We start from the raw sequence: 21,139 nt of genomic DNA on the forward strand, positions 1-21,139 counted from the left end.
CTATTTGGCTCCATTTCGCTCCATTCGGCTCGACTTGGCTCGAATTGCATTGATTCTGCTGGATTCTGCACGATTAGGCCTTATTTGGCCCTATTCAGCCATTTCGGCCCTATTCTGCCCTATTCGACTCTTTTCTGCTCTCTTCGTCTCTATCCATCTCTGTTGGACTCCATTCAACTTCATTCTATTCCGTTCTATACTATTCTCCTCTATTTTATTCTGCCCTTTGCCCTTCCGTACCCTAATCTATTCTAATCGGTTCGATTTGATTTGACCTGATTCAAAGCGATTCGATGCGATTGGCCTCGTTTTGTCTCCATTTGGCTCAATTCGGCTATGTTGTGCACTATTTGACTCTATTCTACTCTATTGTATTCTGTTGTATTCTTTCTATTCTGTTCTGTTCTCTCCTATTCTGTCGTACTCTATTCTATTCTACCCTACCCAACCCTGCTGCACCCCACCCAAACCTACCCTGCTTTAATCTACTTGATTCAATTCAATTCAATTCGACGTGATTGGGCAGCTTTCGACTGGATTCGAACAGATCTGAAGGCATTGGAAGGGATTCAAAGAGATTTGATGCGAGCCCATGCTATTCGCCGTGATTCAGTAGGATTCTATGAGATTTGACACAATTTGAAGTTATTCGACCTGATACGATGGGATTCGACCCAATATGAAGCAGTTTGACCTTGTTTGATGCAAAACGATGTGACTCAACTCGATTCGATGCGATCCGACGCTATTCGGGGACAGTCGGTGCGAATCTGCTCGATTCAGCTCGATTAGGTGCGATTCGGCACTAAGGCTCTTTTTGGCTGTATTCAGCTCCATTCGTCTCTATTCGTCTCCACTCGGCCTATTCGGCTCTATTCGACTCTACTCTTTTCCACTCTATTCTATTCTAGCCCTGTTTTGTTCTAATCTCTTCTATTCTACTCTATTCTGTTCTATTCTACCCTCCCCTTCCCATGTCTAATCTATACGTTTCAATTGGATTTGACGCATTTAACGCGATTCGACGCGATTAAGCTTGACGCAGCTCGATTCAGCCTTATTCGGCCCTGTTCTGCTCTATTCGACTCTTTTCTGCTCTATTCATCTCTCTTTAACTCCATTCTACTCCATTCTATTCATTCCACACCGTTCTATGCTATTCTACTCTATTCTGCTCTACCCTAACCTACACCACTCTAATTTACTCAAATCGATTCGATGCGATTCCTCTCATTTTGTCTCCATTTGGCTCTATTCAGCTCTATTCGACTCTATTCTAGTCTATTGTACTCTAGTCTACTCCCCTATTCTATTGTATTATTTCTATTCTGTTCTACTCTATTCTACCCTACCCTACGCTACCCAACTCTAATGTATTCTAATCCACTTGATTGGATTTGATTCAACCCATTTCGACGCGATTCGGCTCGATTTGGCCTTATTTGTCTCTGTTTGAATCTATTCTACTCTACTCTATTCCCCGCTACTCTACTCTAGCCTACTCTTTTCTGTATTCATTCTGTATTGTTCTGTTGTATTCTATTCTACTCTACTCTATTCTACCCTACCCTACCCGAACCTCCCCTACTCTAATCTATTCAATTCGATTCGACGAATTTTGGCAAGAGTCAGGTTGAATTGGTTCGATTCGTGTCCATTCGGCTCCATTTGGCTCGAATAGTGTCGATTCGGCTTGATTAGGCTCGATTCGGCTCCATTAGTCTCGATTTGCCTCACTTCAGCTCGACTCAGCCCTCTTGGGCCCTCTACGGCTCTTTTCTACTCTATTCTACTCCATTCGATTCCATTGCTCACCATTCTACTCTACTTTAAAGTATTCTACTCTACCCTACTCTATTTTGCTGTAATCTATTCAATTCGATTTGATTCATCATGATTTGACTCGTTACCTCTCCACTCGACTCAATTGACTTGAATTGGATCTATTCATCTATATTCTGCACTACTCAACTCTGACTATTCTACTCTACTCAACTCTACTCCATTCTACTCTTTGTATTCTCTTCTGTTCTACTCTATTCTATTCTTCTGTGCCCTAACCTACTGAATCCCAGCCTAACCTACATTGCTCTAATGTATTCAATTTAATTCGGTTCCATTCAATTCGACACCATTCGACCCGATTTGACACAATTAGATGGGATTCGGTGAGATTCCATGAGTTTCGATGGCTTTTGGTGGGATTTGATGGAATTAAACGAGATTCGATGCGATTAGGTGTGATTTTGCTCGGTTCATTTTGTTTGTCTCTGTTTGGCTCATTTCGGCTCCATTCGGCTCCATTCAGCTCGAACGTGGTCGATCCGACTCGATTCGGCTCGATTTGCCTTGATTCGGCTCGGTTCGGCCCTATTTGGTCCTATTTGGCGCTATTCCGCTCTAGTCAACTCTTTTCTACCCTATTCATCTCTGTTCGACTCCATTCCACACCATTCGACTCCATTCTACACTATTCTATTCTACAGAACCCTACCCCGACCTACCCTATCCTAATCTAGCCTGTTCTTTTCTATTCTGTTGTATTCTATTCTCGTTTTCTATTTTCTCTATTCCATCCTATGCTATCTACCATACCCTACACGAAACTAACCTACCCTGACCATTGCTGGTCTATTCTATTTTCTCTGTTCCACCGCATGCTACCGTACCCTATTCTACCGCACCGTGCGGTACTTAATAAGGGTATTAGTTCGGGCAAGGGTACTACTTAACGCAAGGGTACTAGTTCAGGCTACTAGTTAAAGCTAGGGTACTAGTTAAGGGTTCTAGTTATGTAAGGGTACAAGTTAAGGCCAGGATAGTAGTTCAGGGTACTAGTTAAGGCATGGGTACTTGTTGGGGGTACTGATTAAGGCAAGGTCAGTAGTTTAGGCTACTAGTTTATGCCAGGATGCTAGTTAAGGCTACTAGTTAAGGCAAGGCTACTAGTTAAGGGCACTAGTTAAGAATACGAGTTAAGGCGAGGTACTAGTTAAGACTACTGTTGGAGGCCAAGGGACTAGTTAAAGACTACTGGTTAAGGCAAGGGTACTAGTTCGGATGACTTAGGGTACTTGTCAAGGCAATGGTACTATTCAAGGCTAGTTGTCTAGGCTACTGATCTATGCCACCAGTTCTAGCTGACTAGTCCAGCTTACTAGTCTAGGCTACTACTCTAGCCTTCTCTTGTCTACTCTACTGTAGTCTACTTTCTTCTACCCTAGCTTACCCTATCAGAAACTACCCTACCCTAACCTATTCTATTCCATTTGATTCGATTCAAAGCATTTTGATGCGGTTGCACGCGATTTTGCGTGAATCGGCTCGATGCAGCCACATCAGCTCGATTCAGCTCAATTTGGCTGGAATCGCTTCGATTCAGCTCGATTCTGTTCGTTTCAACTCGATTTGGCTCGGTTCAGCTTATTCGGCCCTATTCGACTCAATTCGACTCTTTTCTACTCTATCTGTCTCTATTCAACTCCATTGGACTCCATTCTACTCCATTCTACACCGTTCTACTCTATTCTGTTCTACCCTACCCTACTCTCATCGATTCGATTGGACGCAATTCGAAGCAATTCGAAGCGATTCATCTCGTTTTGTTTCCATTTGGCTCAATTCGGCTAGAATTGGTTCTTTTCAGCTATATCCTGCACTATTTGACTCCATTCGACTCAGTTCTACTCTACTCGACTCTTCTCTGCTCTACCCTACTGAACTATATTCTATTCTTTCTATTCTCTACTGTTCTGTTCTGTTCTATTCTACCCTCCCCGCCCCTCTCGTCCCCTTCTCTAATCTATTTGATCCGATTCGATTCAATGCATTTCCACGCGATTAGGCTTGAATCAGCTTGATTCGGTTCGAATCGGCTCTATTTGGCTCCATTTCGCTCCATTCGGCTCGACTTGGCTCGAATTGCATTGATTCTGCTGGATTCTGCACGATTAGGCCTTGTTTGGCCCTATTCAGCCATTTCGGCCCTATTCTGCCCTATTCGACTCTTTTCTGCTCTCTTCGTCTCTATCCATCTCTGTTGGACTCCATTCAACTTCATTCTATTCCGTTCTATACTATTCTCCTCTATTTTATTCTGCCCTTTGCCCTTCCGTACCCTAATCTATTCTAATCGGTTCGATTTGATTTGACCTGATTCAAAGCGATTCGATGCGATTGGCCTCGTTTTGTCTCCATTTGGCTCAATTCGGCTATGTTGTGCACTATTTGACTCTATTCTACTCTATTGTATTCTGTTGTATTCTTTCTATTCTGTTCTGTTCTCTCCTATTCTGTCGTACTCTATTCTATTCTACCCTACCCAACCCTGCTGCACCCCACCCAAACCTACCCTGCTTTAATCTACTTGATTCAATTCAATTCAATTCGACGTGATTGGGCAGCTTTCGACTGGATTCGAACAGATCTGAAGGCATTGGAAGGGATTCAAAGAGATTTGATGCGAGCCCATGCTATTCGCCGTGATTCAGTCGGATTCTATGAGATTTGACACAATTCGAGGTTATTCGATCCGATACGATGGGATTCGACCCAATATGAAGCAGTTTGACCTTGTTTGATGCAAAACGATGTGACTCAACTCGATTCGATGCGATCCGACGCTATTCGGGGACAGTCGGTGCGAATCTGCTTGATTCAGCTCGATTAGGTGCGATTCGGCACTAAGGCTCTTTTTGGCTGTATTCAGCTCCATTCGTCTCTATTCGTCTCCACTCGGCCTATTCGGCTCTATTCGACTCTACTCTTTTCCACTCTATTCTATTCTAGCCCTGTTTTGTTCTAATCTCTTCTATTCTACTCTATTCTGTTCTCTTCTACCCTCCCCTTCCCATGTCTAATCTATACGTTTCAATTGGATTTGACGCATTTAACGCGATTCGACGCGATTAAGCTTGACGCAGCTCGATTCAGCCTTATTCGGCCCTGTTCTGCTCTATTCGACTCTTTTCTGCTCTATTCGTCTCTATTTAACTCCATTCTACTCCATTCTATTCATTCCACACCGTTCTATGCTATTCTACTCTATTCTGCTCTACCCTAACCTACACCACTCTAATTTACTCAAATCGATTCGATGCGATTCCTCTCATTTTGTCTCCATTTGGCTCTATTCAGCTCTATTCGACTCTATTCTAGTCTATGGTACTCTAGTCTACTCCCCTATTCTATTGTATTATTTCTATTCTGTTCTACTCTATTCTACCCTACCCTACGCTACCCAACTCTAATGTATTCTAATCCACTTGATTGGATTTGATTCAACCCATTTCGACGCGATTCGGCTCGATTTGGCCTTATTTGTCTCTGTTTGAATCTATTCTACTCTACTCTATTCCCCGCTACTCTACTCTAGCCTACTCTTTTCTGTATTCATTCTGTATTGTTCTGTTGTATTCTATTCTACTCTATTCTACCCTACCCTACCCGAACCTCCCCTACTCTAATCTATTCAATTCGATTCGACGAATTTTGGCAAGAGTCAGGTTGAATTGGTTCGATTCGTGTCCATTCGGCTCCATTGGCTCGAATAGTGTCGATTCGGCTTGATTAGGCTCGATTCGGCTCCATTAGTCTCGATTTGCCTCACTTCAGCTCGACTCAGCCCTCTTGGGCCCTCTACGGCTCTTTTCTACTCTATTCTACTCCATTCGATTCCATTGCTCACCATTCTACTCCACTTTAAAGTATTCTACTCTACCCTACTCTATTTTGCTGTAATCTATTCAATTCGATTTGATTCATCGTGATTTGACTCGTTACCTCTCCACTCGACTCAATTGACTTGAATTGGATCTATTCATCTATATTCTGCACTACTCAACTCTGACTATTCTACTCTACTCAACTCTACTCCATTCTACTCTTTGTATTCTCTTCTGTTCTACTCTATTCTATTCTTCTGTGCCCTAACCTACTGAATCCCAGCCTAACCTACACTGCTCTAATCTATTCAATTTAATTCGGTTCCATTCAATTCGACACCATTCGACCCGATTTGACACAATTAGATGGGATTCGGTGAGATTCCATGAGTTTCGATGGCTTTTGGTGGGATTTGATGGAATTAAACGAGATTCGATGCGATTAGGTGTGATTTTGCTCGGTTCATTTTGTTTGTCTCTGTTTGGCTCATTTCGGCTCCATTCGGCTCCATTCAGCTCGAACGTGGTCGATCCGACTCGATTCGGCTCGATTTGCCTTGATTCGGCTCGGTTCGGCCCTATTTGGTCCTATTTGGCGCTATTCCGCTCTAGTCAACTCTTTTCTACCCTATTCATCTCTGTTCGACTCCATTCCACACCATTCGACTCCATTCTACACTATTCTATTCTACAGAACCCTACCCCGACCTACCCTATCCTAATCTAGCCTGTTCTTTTCTATTCTGTTGTATTCTATTCTCGTTTTCTATTTTCTCTATTCCATCCTATGCTATCTACCATACCCTACACGAAACTAACCTACCCTGACCATTGCTGGTCTATTCTATTTTCTCTGTTCCACCGCATGCTACCGTACCCTATTCTACCGCACCGTGCGGTACTTAATAAGGGTATTAGTTCGGGCAAGGGTACTACTTAACGCAAGGGTACTAGTTCAGGCTACTAGTTAAAGCTAGGGTACTAGTTAAGGGTTCTAGTTATGTAAGGGTACAAGTTAAGGCCAGGATAGTAGTTCAGGGTACTAGTTAAGGCATGGGTACTTGTTGGGGGTACTGATTAAGGCAAGGTCAGTAGTTTAGGCTACTAGTTTATGCCAGGATGCTAGTTAAGGCTACTAGTTAAGGCAAGGCTACTAGTTAAGGGCACTAGTTAAGAATACGAGTTAAGGCGAGGTACTAGTTAAGACTACTGTTGGAGGCAAAGGGACTAGTTAAAGACTACTGGTTAAGGCAAGGGTACTAGTTCGGATGACTTAGGGTACTTGTCAAGGCAATGGTACTATTCAAGGCTAGTTGTCTAGGCTACTGATCTATGCCACCAGTTCTAGCTGACTAGTCCAGCTTACTAGTCTAGGCTACTACTCTAGCCTTCTCTTGTCTACTCTACTGTAGTCTACTTTCTTCTACCCTAGCTTACCCTATCAGAAACTACCCTACCCTAACCTATTCTATTCCATTTGATTCGATTCAAAGCATTTTGATGCGGTTGCACGCGATTTTGCGTGAATCGGCTCGATGCAGCCACATCAGCTCGATTCAGCTCGATTTGGCTGGAATCGCTTCGATTCAGCTCGATTCTGTTCGTTTCAACTCGATTTGGCTCGGTTCAGCTTATTCGGCCCTATTCGACTCAATTCGACTCTTTTCTACTCTATCTGTCTCTATTCAACTCCATTGGACTCCATTCTACTCCATTCTACACCGTTCTACTCTATTCTGTTCTACCCTACCCTACTCTCATCGATTCGATTGGACGCAATTCGAAGCAATTCGAAGCGATTCATCTCGTTTTGTTTCCATTTGGCTCAATTCGGCTAGAATTGGTTCTTTTCAGCTATATCCTGCACTATTTGACTCCATTCGACTCAGTTCTACTCTACTCGACTCTTCTCTGCTCTACCCTACTGAACTATATTCTATTCTTTCTATTCTCTACTGTTCTGTTCTGTTCTATTCTACCCTCCCCGCCCCTCTCGTCCCCTTCTCTAATCTATTTGATCCGATTCGATTCAATGCATTTCCACGCGATTAGGCTTGAATCAGCTTGATTCGGTTCGAATCGGCTCTATTTGGCTCCATTTCGCTCCATTCGGCTCGACTTGGCTCGAATTGCATTGATTCTGCTGGATTCTGCACGATTAGGCCTTGTTTGGCCCTATTCAGCCATTTCGGCCCTATTCTGCCCTATTCGACTCTTTTCTGCTCTCTTCGTCTCTATCCATCTCTGTTGGACTCCATTCAACTTCATTCTATTCCGTTCTATACTATTCTCCTCTATTTTATTCTGCCCTTTGCCCTTCCGTACCCTAATCTATTCTAATCGGTTCGATTTGATTTGACCTGATTCAAAGCGATTCGATGCGATTGGCCTCGTTTTGTCTCCATTTGGCTCAATTCGGCTATGTTGTGCACTATTTGACTCTATTCTACTCTATTGTATTCTGTTGTATTCTTTCTATTCTGTTCTGTTCTCTCCTATTCTGTCGTACTCTATTCTATTCTACCCTACCCAACCCTGCTGCACCCCACCCAAACCTACCCTGCTTTAATCTACTTGATTCAATTCAATTCAATTCGACGTGATTGGGCAGCTTTCGACTGGATTCGAACAGATCTGAAGGCATTGGAAGGGATTCAAAGAGATTTGATGCGAGCCCATGCTATTCGCCGTGATTCAGTCGGATTCTATGAGATTTGACACAATTCGAGGTTATTCGATCCGATACGGTGGGATTCGACCCAATATGAAGCAGTTTGACCTTGTTTGATGCAAAACGATGTGACTCAACTCGATTCGATGCGATCCGACGCTATTCGGGGACAGTCGGTGCGAATCTGCTTGATTCAGCTCGATTAGGTGCGATTCGGCACTAAGGCTCTTTTTGGCTGTATTCAGCTCCATTCGTCTCTATTCGTCTCCACTCGGCCTATTCGGCTCTATTCGACTCTACTCTTTTCCACTCTATTCTATTCTAGCCCTGTTTTGTTCTAATCTCTTCTATTCTACTCTATTCTGTTCTCTTCTACCCTCCCCTTCCCATGTCTAATCTATACGTTTCAATTGGATTTGACGCATTTAACGCGATTCGACGCGATTAAGCTTGACGCAGCTCGATTCAGCCTTATTCGGCCCTGTTCTGCTCTATTCGACTCTTTTCTGCTCTATTCGTCTCTATTTAACTCCATTCTACTCCATTCTATTCATTCCACACCGTTCTATGCTATTCTACTCTATTCTGCTCTACCCTAACCTACACCACTCTAATTTACTCAAATCGATTCGATGCGATTCCTCTCATTTTGTCTCCATTTGGCTCTATTCAGCTCTATTCGACTCTATTCTAGTCTATGGTACTCTAGTCTACTCCCCTATTCTATTGTATTATTTCTATTCTGTTCTACTCTATTCTACCCTACCCTACGCTACCCAACTCTAATGTATTCTAATCCACTTGATTGGATTTGATTCAACCCATTTCGACGCGATTCGGCTCGATTTGGCCTTATTTGTCTCTGTTTGAATCTATTCTACTCTACTCTATTCCCCGCTACTCTACTCTAGCCTACTCTTTTCTGTATTCATTCTGTATTGTTCTGTTGTATTCTATTCTACTCTACTCTATTCTACCCTACCCTACCCGAACCTCCCCTACTCTAATCTATTCAATTCGATTCGACGAATTTTGGCAAGAGTCAGGTTGAATTGGTTCGATTCGTGTCCATTCGGCTCCATTGGCTCGAATAGTGTCGATTCGGCTTGATTAGGCTCGATTCGGCTCCATTAGTCTCGATTTGCCTCACTTCAGCTCGACTCAGCCCTCTTGGGCCCTCTACGGCTCTTTTCTACTCTATTCTACTCCATTCGATTCCATTGCTCACCATTCTACTCCACTTTAAAGTATTCTACTCTACCCTACTCTATTTTGCTGTAATCTATTCAATTCGATTTGATTCATCGTGATTTGACTCGTTACCTCTCCACTCGACTCAATTGACTTGAATTGGATCTATTCATCTATATTCTGCACTACTCAACTCTGACTATTCTACTCTACTCAACTCTACTCCATTCTACTCTTTGTATTCTCTTCTGTTCTACTCTATTCTATTCTTCTGTGCCCTAACCTACTGAATCCCAGCCTAACCTACACTGCTCTAATCTATTCAATTTAATTCGGTTCCATTCAATTCGACACCATTCGACCCGATTTGACACAATTAGATGGGATTCGGTGAGATTCCATGAGTTTCGATGGCTTTTGGTGGGATTTGATGGAATTAAACGAGATTCGATGCGATTAGGTGTGATTTTGCTCGGTTCATTTTGTTTGTCTCTGTTTGGCTCATTTCGGCTCCATTCGGCTCCATTCCGCTCGAACGTGGTCGATCCGACTCGATTCGGCTCGATTTGCCTTGATTCGGCTCGGTTCGGCCCTATTTGGTCCTATTTGGCGCTATTCCGCTCTAGTCAACTCTTTTCTACCCTATTCATCTCTGTTCGACTCCATTCCACACCATTCGACTCCATTCTACACTATTCTATTCTACAGAACCCTACCCCGACCTACCCTATCCTAATCTAGCCTGTTCTTTTCTATTCTGTTGTATTCTATTCTCGTTTTCTATTTTCTCTATTCCATCCTATGCTATCTACCATACCCTACACGAAACTAACCTACCCTGACCATTGCTGGTCTATCTCTTTTCTCTGTTCCACCACATGCTACCGTACCCTATTCTACCGCACCGTGCGGTACTTAATAAGGGTATTAGTTCGGACAAGGGTACTACTTAACGCAAGGGTACTAGTTCAGGCGACTAGTTAAAGCTAGGGTACTAGTTAAGGGTACTAGTTATGTAAGGGTACAAGTTAAGGCCAGGATAGTAGTTCAGGGTCCTAGTGAAGCCATGGGTACTTGTTGGGGGTACTGATTAGGGCAAGGTCAGTAGTTTAGGCTACTAGTTTATGCCAGGATGCTAGTTAAGGCTACTAGTTAAGGCAAGGCTACTAGTTAAGGGCACTAGTTAAGAATACGAGTTAAGGCGAGGTACTAGTTGGAGAGACTACTGTTGGAGGCCAAGGAACTAGTTAAAGACTACTCGTTAAGGCAAGGGTACTAGTTCGGATGACTTAGGGTACTTGTCAAGGCAATGGTACTATTCAAGGCTAGTTGTCTAGGCTACTGATCTATGCCACCAGTTCTAGCTGACTAGTCCAGCTTACTAGTCTAGGCTACTACTCTAGCCTTCTCTTGTCTACTCTACTGTAGTCTACTTTCTTCTACCCTAGCTTACCCTAACAGAAACTACCCTACCCTAACCTATTCTATTCCATTTGATTCGATTCAAAGCGTTTTGATGCGGTTGGACGCGATTTTGCGTGAATCGGCTCGATGCAGCCACATCAGCTCGATTCAGCTCGGTTTGGCTGGAATCGCTTCGATTCAGCTCGATTCTGTTCGTTTCAACTCGATTTGGCTCGGTTCAGCTTATTCGGCCCTATTCGACTCAATTCGACTCTTTTCTACTCTATCTGTCTCTATTCAACTCCATTGGACTCCATTCTACTCCATTCTACACCGTTCTACTCTATTCTGTTCTACCCTACCCTACTCTCATCGATTCGATTGGACGCAATTCGAAGCAATTCGAAGCGATTCATCTCGTTTTGTTTCCATCTGGCTCAATTCGGCTAGAATTGGTTCTTTTCAGCTATATCCTGCACTATTTGACTCCATTCGACTCAGTCCTACTCTACTCGACTCTTCTCTGCTCTACCCTACTGAACTATATTCTATTCTTTCTATTCTCTACTGTTCTGTTCTGTTCTATTCTACCCTCCCCGCCCCTCTCGTCCCCTTCTCTAATCTATTTGATCCGATTCGATTCAATGCATTTCCACGCGATTAGGCTTGAATCAGCTTGATTCGGTTCGAATCGGCTCTATTTGGCTCCATTTCGCTCCATTCGGCTCGACTTGGCTCGAATTGCATTGAATCTGCTGGATTCTGCACGATTAGGCCTTATTTGGCCCTATTCAGCCATTTCGGCCCTATTCTGCCCTATTCGACTCTTTTTTGCTCTCTTCGTCTCTATCCATCTCTGTTGGACTCCATTCAACTTCATTCTATTCCGTTCTATACTATTCTCCTCTATTTTATTCTGCCCTTTGCCCTTCCGTACCCTAATCTATTCTAATCGGTTCGATTTGATTTGACCTGATTCAAAGCGATTCGATGCGATTCGCCTCGTTTTGTCTCCATTTGGCTCAATTCGGCTATGTTGTGCACTATTTGACTCTATTCTACTCTATTGTATTCTGTTGTATTCTTTCTATTCTGTTCTGTTCTCTCCTATTCTGTCGTACTCTATTCTATTCTACCCTACCCAACCCTGCTGCACCCCACCCCAACCTACCCTACTTTAATCTACTTGATTCAATTCAATTCAATTCGACGTGATTGGGCAGCTTTCGACTGGATTCGAACAGATCTGAAGGCATTGGAAGGGATTCAAAGAGATTTGATGCGAGCCCATGCTATTCGCCGTGATTCAGTCGGACTCTATGAGATTTGACACAATTTGAAGTTATTCGACCTGATAAGATGGGATTCGACCCAATATGAAGCAGTTTGACCTTGTTTGATGCAAAACGATGTGACTCAACTCGATTCGATGCGATCCGACGCTATTCGGGGACAGTCGGTGCGAATCTGCTCGATTCAGCTCGATTAGGTGCGATTCGGCACTAAGGCTCTTTTTGGCTGTATTCAGCTCCATTCGTCTCTATTCGTCTCCACTCGGCCTATTCGGCTCTATTCGACTCTACTCTTTTCCACTCTATTCTATTCTAGCCCTGTTTTGTTCTAATCTCTTCTATTCTACTCTATTCTGTTCTATTCTACCCTCCCCTTCCCATGTCTAATCTATACGTTTCAATTGGATTTGACGCATTTAACGCGATTCGACGCGATTAAGCTTGACGCAGCTCGATTCAGCCTTATTCGGCCCTGTTCTGCTCTATTCGACTCTTTTCTGCTCTATTCGTCTCTATTTAACTCCATTCTATTCATTCCACACCGTTCTATGCTATTCTACTCTATTCTGCTCTACCCTAAACTACACCACTCTAATTTACTCAAATCGATTCGATGCGATTCCTCTCATTTTGTCTCCATTTGGCTCTATTCAGCTCTATTCGACTCTATTCTAGTCTATGGTACTCTAGTCTACTCCCCTATTCTATTGTATTATTTCTATTCTGTTCTACTCTATTCTACCCTACCCTACGCTACCCAACTCTAATGTATTCTAATCCACTTGATTGCATTTGATTCAACCCATTTCGACGCGATTCGGCTCGATTTGGCCTTATTTGTCTCTGTTTGAATCTATTCTACTCTACTCTATTCCCCGCTACTCTACTCTAGCCTACTCTTTTCTGTATTCATTCTGTATTGTTCTGTTGTATTCTATTCTACTCTACTCTATTCTACCCTACCCTACCCGAACCTCCCCTACTCTAATCTATTCAATTCGATTCGACGAATTTTGGCAAGAGTCAGGTTGAATTGGTTCGATTCGTGTCCATTCGGCTCCATTGGCTCGAATAGTGTCGATTCGGCTTGATTAGGCTCGATTCGGCTCCATTAGTCTCGATTTGCCTCACTTCAGCTCGACTCAGCCCTCTTGGGCCCTCTACGGCTCTTTTCTACTCTATTCTACTCCATTCGATTCCATTGCTCACCATTCTACTCCACTTTAAAGTATTCTACTCTACCCTACTCTATTTTGCTGTAATCTATTCAATTCGATTTGATTCATCGTGATTTGACTCGTTACCTCTCCACTCGACTCAATTGACTTGAATTGGATCTATTCATCTATATTCTGCACTACTCAACTCTGACTATTCTACTCTACTCAACTCTACTCCATTCTACTCTTTGTATTCTCTTCTGTTCTACTCTATTCTATTCTTCTGTGCCCTAACCTACTGAATCCCAGCCTAACCTACACTGCTCTAATCTATTCAATTTAATTCGGTTCCATTCAATTCGACACCATTCGACCCGATTTGACACAATTAGATGGGATTCGGTGAGATTCCATGAGTTTCGATGGCTTTTGGTGGGATTTGATGGAATTAAACGAGATTCGATGCGATTAGGTGTGATTTTGCTCGGTTCATTTTGTTTGTCTCTGTTTGGCTCATTTCGGCTCCATTCGGCTCCATTCAGCTCGAACGTGGTCGATCCGACTCGATTCGGCTCGATTTGCCTTGATTCGGCTCGGTTCGGCCCTATTTGGTCCTATTTGGCGCTATTCCGCTCTAGTCAACTCTTTTCTACCCTATTCATCTCTGTTCGACTCCATTCCACACCATTCGACTCCATTCTACACTATTCTATTCTACAGAACCCTACCCCGACCTACCCTATCCTAATCTAGCCTGTTCTTTTCTATTCTGTTGTATTCTATTCTCGTTTTCTATTTTCTCTATTCCATCCTATGCTATCTACCATACCCTACACGAAACTAACCTACCCTGACCATTGCTGGTCTATCTCTTTTCTCTGTTCCACCACATGCTACCGTACCCTATTCTACCGCACCGTGCGGTACTTAATAAGGGTATTAGTTCGGGCAAGGGTACTACTTAACGCAAGGGTACTAGTTGAGGCTACTAGTTAAAGCTAGGGTACTAGTTAAGGGTACTAGTTATGTAAGGGTACAAGTTAAGGCCAGGATCGTAGTTCAGGGTCCTAGTGAAACCATGGGTACTTGTTGGGGGTACTGATTAGGGCAAGGTCAGTAGTTTAGGCTACTAGTTTATGCCAGGATGCTAGTTAAGGCTACTAGTTAAGGCAAGGCTACTAGTTAAGGGCACTAGTTAAGAATACGAGTTAAGGCGAGGTACTAGTTGGAGAGACTACTGTTGGAGGCCAAGGAACTAGTTAAAGACTACTCGTTAAGGCAAGGGTACTAGTTCGGATGACTTAGGGTACTTGTCAAGGCAATGGTACTATTCAAGGCTAGTTGTCTAGGCTACTGATCTATGCCACCAGTTCTAGCTGACTAGTCCAGCTTACTAGTCTAGGCTACTACTCTAGCCTTCTCTTGTCTACTCTACTGTAGTCTACTTTCTTCTACCCTAGCTTACCCTAACAGAAACTACCCTACCCTAACCTATTCTATTCAATTTGATTCGATTCAAAGCGTTTTGATGCGGTTGCACGCGATTTTGCGTGAATCGGCTCGATGCAGCCACATCAGCTCGATTCAGCTCGGTTTGGCTAGAATCGCTTCGATTCAGCTCGATTCTGTTCGTTTCAACTCGATTTGGCTCGGTTCAGCTTATTCGGCCCTATTCGACTCAATTCGACTCTTTTCTACTCTATCTGTCTCTATTCAACTCCATTGGACTCCATTCTACTCCATTCTACACCGTTCTACTCTATTCTGTTCTACCCTACCCTACTCTCATCGATTCGATTGGACGCAATTCGAAGCAATTCGAAGCGATTCATCTCGTTTTGTTTCCATCTGGCTCAATTCGGCTAGAATTGGTTCTTTTCAGCTATATCCTGCACTATTTGACTCCATTCGACTCAGTTCTACTCTACTCGACTCTTCTCTGCTCTACCCTACTGAACTATATTCTATTCTTTCTATTCTCTACTGTTCTGTTCTGTTCTATTCTACCCTCCCCGCCCCTCTCGTCCCCTTCTCTAATCTATTTCATCCGATTCGATTCAATGCATTTCCACGCGATTAGGCTTGAATCAGCTTGATTCGGTTCGAATCGGCTCTATTTGGCTCCATTTCGCTCCATTCGGCTCGACTTGGCTCGAATTGCATTGATTCTGCTGGATTCTGCACGATTAGGCCTTATTTGGCCCTATTCAGCCATTTCGGCCCTATTCTGCCCTATTCGACTCTTTTCTGCTCTCTTCGTCTCTATCCATCTCTGTTGGACTCCATTCAACTTCATTCTATTCCGTTCTATACTATTCTCCTCTATTTTATTCTGCCCTTTGCCCTTCCGTACCCTAATCTATTCTAATCGGTTCGATTTGATTTGACCTGATTCAAAGCGATTCGATGCAATTGGCCTCGTTTTGTCTCCATTTGGCTCAATTCGGCTATGTTGTGCACTATTTGACTCTATTCTACTCTATTGTATTCTGTTGTATTCTTTCTATTCTGTTCTGTTCTCTCCTATTCTGTCGTACTCTATTCTATTCTACCCTACCCAACCCTGCTGCACCCCACCCCAACCTACCCTACTTTAATCTACTTGATTCAATTCAATTCAATTCGACGTGATTGGGCAGCTTTCGACTGGATTCGAACAGATCTGAAGGCATTGGAAGGGATTCAAAGAGATTTGATGCGAGCCCATGCTATTCGCCGTGATTCAGTCGGACTCTATGAGATTTGACACAATTTGAAGTTATTCGACCTGATACGATGGGATTCGACCCAATATGAAGCAGTTTGACCTTGTTTGATGCAAAACGATGTGACTCAACTCGATTCGATGCGATCCGACGCTATTCGGGGACAGTCGGTGCGAATCTGCTCGATTCAGCTCGATTAGGTGCGATTCGGCACTAAGGCTCTTTTTGGCTGTATTCAGCTCCATTCGTCTCTATTCGTCTCCACTCGGCCTATTCGGCTCTATTCGACTCTACTCTTTTCCACTCTATTCTATTCTAGCCCTGTTTTGTTCTAATCTCTTCTATTCTACTCTATTCTGTTCTATTCTACCCTCCCCTTCCCATGTCTAATCTATACGTTTCAATTGGATTTGACGCATTTAACGCGATTCGACGCGATTAAGCTTGACGCAGCTCGATTCAGCCTTATTCGGCCGTGTTCTGCTCTATTCGACTCTTTTCTGCTCTATTCGTCTCTATTTAACTCCATTCTACTCCATTCTATTCATTCCACACCGTTCTATGCTATTCTACTCTATTCTGCTCTACCCTAAACTACACCACTCTAATTTACTCAAATCGATTCGATGCGATTCCTCTCATTTTGTCTCCATTTGGCTCTATTCAGCTCTATTCGACTCTATTCTAGTCTATGGTACTCTAGTCTACTCCCCTATTCTATTGTATTATTTCTATTCTGTTCTACTCTATTCTACCCTACCCTACGCTACCCAACTCTAATGTATTCTAATCCACTTGATTGCATTTGATTCAACCCATTTCGACGCGATTCGGCTCGATTTGGCCTTATTTGTCTCTGTTTGAATCTATTCTACTCTACTCTATTCCCCGCTACTCTACTCTAGCCTACTCTTTTCTGTATTCATTCTGTATTGTTCTGTTGTATTCTATTCTACTCTACTCTATTCTACCCTACCCTACCCGAACCTCCCCTACTCTAATCTATTCAATTCGATTCGACGAATTTTGGCAAGAGTCAGGTTGAATTGGTTCGATTCGTGTCCATTCGGCTCCATTTGGCTCGAATAGTGTCGATTCGGCTTGATTAGGCTCGATTCGGCTCCATTAGTCTCGATTTGCCTCACTTCAGCTCGACTCAGCCCTCTTGGGCCCTCTACGGCTCTTTTCTACTCTATTCTACTCCATTCGATTCCATTGCTCACCATTCTACTCCACTTTAAAGTATTCTACTCTACCCTACTCTATTTTGCTGTAATCTATTCAATTCGATTTGATTCATCGTGATTTGACTCGTTACCTCTCCATTCGACTCAATTGACTTGAATTGGATCTATTCATCTATATTCTGCACTACTCAACTCTGACTATTCTACTCTACTCAACTCTACTCCATTCTACTCTTTGTATTCTCTTCTGTTCTACTCTATTCTATTCTTCTGTGCCCTAACCTACTGAATCCCAGCCTAACCTACATTGCTCTAATCTATTCAATTTAATTCGGTTCCATTCAATTCGACACCATTCGACCCGATTTGACACAATTAGATGGGATTCGGTGAGATTCCATGAGTTTCGATGGCTTTTGGTGGGATTTGATGGAATTAAAAGAGATTCGATGCGATTAGGTGTGATTTTGCTCGGTTCATTTTGTTTGTCTCTGTTTGGCTCATTTCGGCTCCATTCGGCTCCATTCAGCTCGAACGTGGTCGATCCGACTCGATTCGGCTCGATTTGCCTTGATTCGGCTCGGTTCGGCCCTATTTGGTCCTATTTGGCGCTATTCCGCTCTAGTCAACTCTTTTCTACCCTATTCATCTCTGTTCGACTCCATTCCACACCATTCGACTCCATTCTACACTATTCTATTCTACAGAATCCTACCCCGACCTACCCTATCCTAATCTAGCCTGTTCTTTTCTATTCTGTTGTATTCTATTCTCGTTTTCTATTTTCTCTATTCCATCCTATGCTATCTACCATACCCTACACGAAACTAACCTACCCTGACCATTGCTGGTCTATTCTCTTTTCTCTGTTCCACCGCATGCTACCGTACCCTATTCTACCGCACCGTGCGGTACTTAATAAGGGTATTAGTTCGGGCAAGGGTACTACTTAACGCAAGGGTACTAGTTCAGGCTACTAGTTAAAGCTAGGGTACTAGTTAAGGGTACTAGTTATGTAAGGGTACAAGTTAAGGCCAGGATCGTATTTCAGGGTAGTAGTTAAGGCATGGGTACTTGTTGGGGGTACTGATTAGGGCAAGGTCAGTAGTTTAGGCTACTAGTTTATGCCAGGATGCTAGTTAAGGCTACTAGTTAAGGCAAGGCTACTAGTTAAGGGCACTAGTTAAGAATACGAGTTAAGGCGAGGTACTAGTTAAGACTACTGTTGGAGGCAAAGGACTAGTTAAAGACTACTGGTTAAGGCAAGGGTACTAGTTCGGATGACTTAGGGTACTTGTCAAGGCAATGGTACTATTCAAGGCTAGTTGTCTAGGCTACTGATCTATGCCACCAGTTCTAGCTGACTAGTCCAGCTTACTAGTCTAGGCTACTACTCTAGCCTTCTCTTGTCTACTCTACTGTAGTCTACTTTCTTCTACCCTAGCTTACCCTATCAGAAACTACCCTACCCTAACCTATTCTATTCCATTTGATTCGATTCAAAGCATTTTGATGCGGTTGCACGCGATTTTGCGTGAATCGGCTCGATGCAGCCACATCAGCTCGATTCAGCTCGATTTGGCTGGAATCGCTTCGATTCAGCTCGATTCTGTTCGTTTCAACTCGATTTGGCTCGGTTCAGCTTATTCGGCCCTATTCGACTCAATTCGACTCTTTTCTACTCTATCTGTCTCTATTCAACTCCATTGGACTCCATTCTACTCCATTCTACACCGTTCTACTCTATTCTGTTCTACCCTACCCTACTCTCATCGATTCGATTGGACGCAATTCGAAGCAATTCGAAGCGATTCATCTCGTTTTGTTTCCATCTGGCTCAATTCGGCTAGAATTGGTTCTTTTCAGCTATATCCTGCACTATTTGACTCCATTCGACTCAGTTCTACTCTACTCGACTCTTCTCTGCTCTACCCTACTGAACTATATTCTATTCTTTCTATTCTCTACTGTTCTGTTCTGTTCTATTCTACCCTCCCCGCCCCTCTCGTCCCCTTCTCTAATCTATTTGATCCGATTCGATTCAATGCATTTCCACGCGATTAGGCTTGAATCAGCTTGATTCGGTTCGAATCGGCTCTATTTGGCTCCATTTCGCTCCATTCGGCTCGACTTGGCTCGAATTGCATTGATTCTGCTGGATTCTGCACGATTAGGCCTTGTTTGGCCCTATTCAGCCATTTCGGCCCTATTCTGCCCTATTCGACTCTTTTCTGCTCTCTTCGTCTCTATCCATCTCTGTTGGACTCCATTCAACTTCATTCTATTCCGTTCTATACTATTCTCCTCTATTTTATTCTGCCCTTTGCCCTTCCGTACCCTAATCTATTCTAATCGGTTCGATTTGATTTGACCTGATTCAAAGCGATTCGATGCGATTCGCCTCGTTTTGTCTCCATTTGGCTCAATTCGGCTATGTTGTGCACTATTTGACTCTATTCTACTCTATTGTATTCTGTTGTATTCTTTCTATTCTGTTCTGTTCTCTCCTATTCTGTCGTACTCTATTCTATTCTACCCTACCCAACCCTGCTGCACCCCACCCCAACCTACCCTACTTTAATCTACTTGATTCAATTCAATTCAATTCGACGTGATTGGGCAGCTTTCGACTGGATTCGAACAGATCTGAAGGCATTGGAAGGGATTCAAAGAGATTTGATGCGAGCCCATGCTATTCGCCGTGATTCAGTAGGATTCTATGAGATTTGACACAATTTGAAGTTATTCGACCTGATACGATGGGATTCGACCCAATATGAAGCAGTTTGACCTTGTTTGATGCAAAATGATGTGACTCAACTCGATTCGATGCGATCCGACGCTATTCGGGGACAGTCGGTGCGAATCTGCTCGATTCAGCTCGATTAGGTGCGATTCGGCACTAAGGCTCTTTTTGGCTGTATTCAGCTCCATTCGTCTCTATTCGTCTCCACTCGGCCTATTCGGCTCTATTCGACTCTACTCTTTTCCACTCTATTCTATTCTAGCCCTGTTTTGTTCTAATCTCTTCTATTCTACTCTATTCTGTTCTATTCTACCCTCCCCTTCCCATGTCTAATCTATACGTTTCAATTGGATTTGACGCATTTAACGCGATTCGACGCGATTAAGCTTGACGCAGCTCGATTCAGCCTTATTCGGCCCTGTTCTGCTCTATTCGACTCTTTTCTGCTCTATTCGTCTCTATTTAACTCCATTCTACTCCATTCTATTCATTCCACACCGTTCTATGCTATTCTACTCTATTCTGCTCTACCCTAAACTACACCACTCTAATTTACTCAAATCGATTCGATGCGATTCCTCTCATTTTGTCTCCATTTGGCTCTATTCAGCTCTATTCGACTCTATTCTAGTCTATTGTACTCTAGTCTACTCCCCTATTCTATTGTATTATTTCTATTCTGTTCTACTCTATTCTACCCTACCCTACGCTACCCAACTCTAATGTATTCTAATCCACTTGATTGCATTTGATTCAACCCATTTCGACGCGATTCGGCTCGATTTGGCCTTATTTGTCTCTGTTTGAATCTATTCTACTCTACTCTATTCCCCGCTACTCTACTCTAGCCTACTCTTTTCTGTATTCATTCTGTATTGTTCTGTTGTATTCTATTCTACTCTACTCTATTCTACCCTACCCTACCCGAACCTCCCCTACTCTAATCTATTCAATTCGATTCGACGAATTTTGGCAAGAGTCAGGTTGAATTGGTTCGATTCGTGTCCATTCGGCTCCATTTGGCTCGAATAGTGTCGATTCGGCTTGATTAGGCTCGATTCGGCTCCATTAGTCTCGATTTGCCTCACTTCAGCTCGATTCAGCCCTCTTGGGCCCTCTG

Source organism: Loxodonta africana, chromosome 20 (genome assembly GCF_030014295.1).
Source record: "Loxodonta africana isolate mLoxAfr1 chromosome 20, mLoxAfr1.hap2, whole genome shotgun sequence".
In the NCBI taxonomy this organism is placed as follows: domain Eukaryota; kingdom Metazoa; phylum Chordata; class Mammalia; order Proboscidea; family Elephantidae; genus Loxodonta; species Loxodonta africana.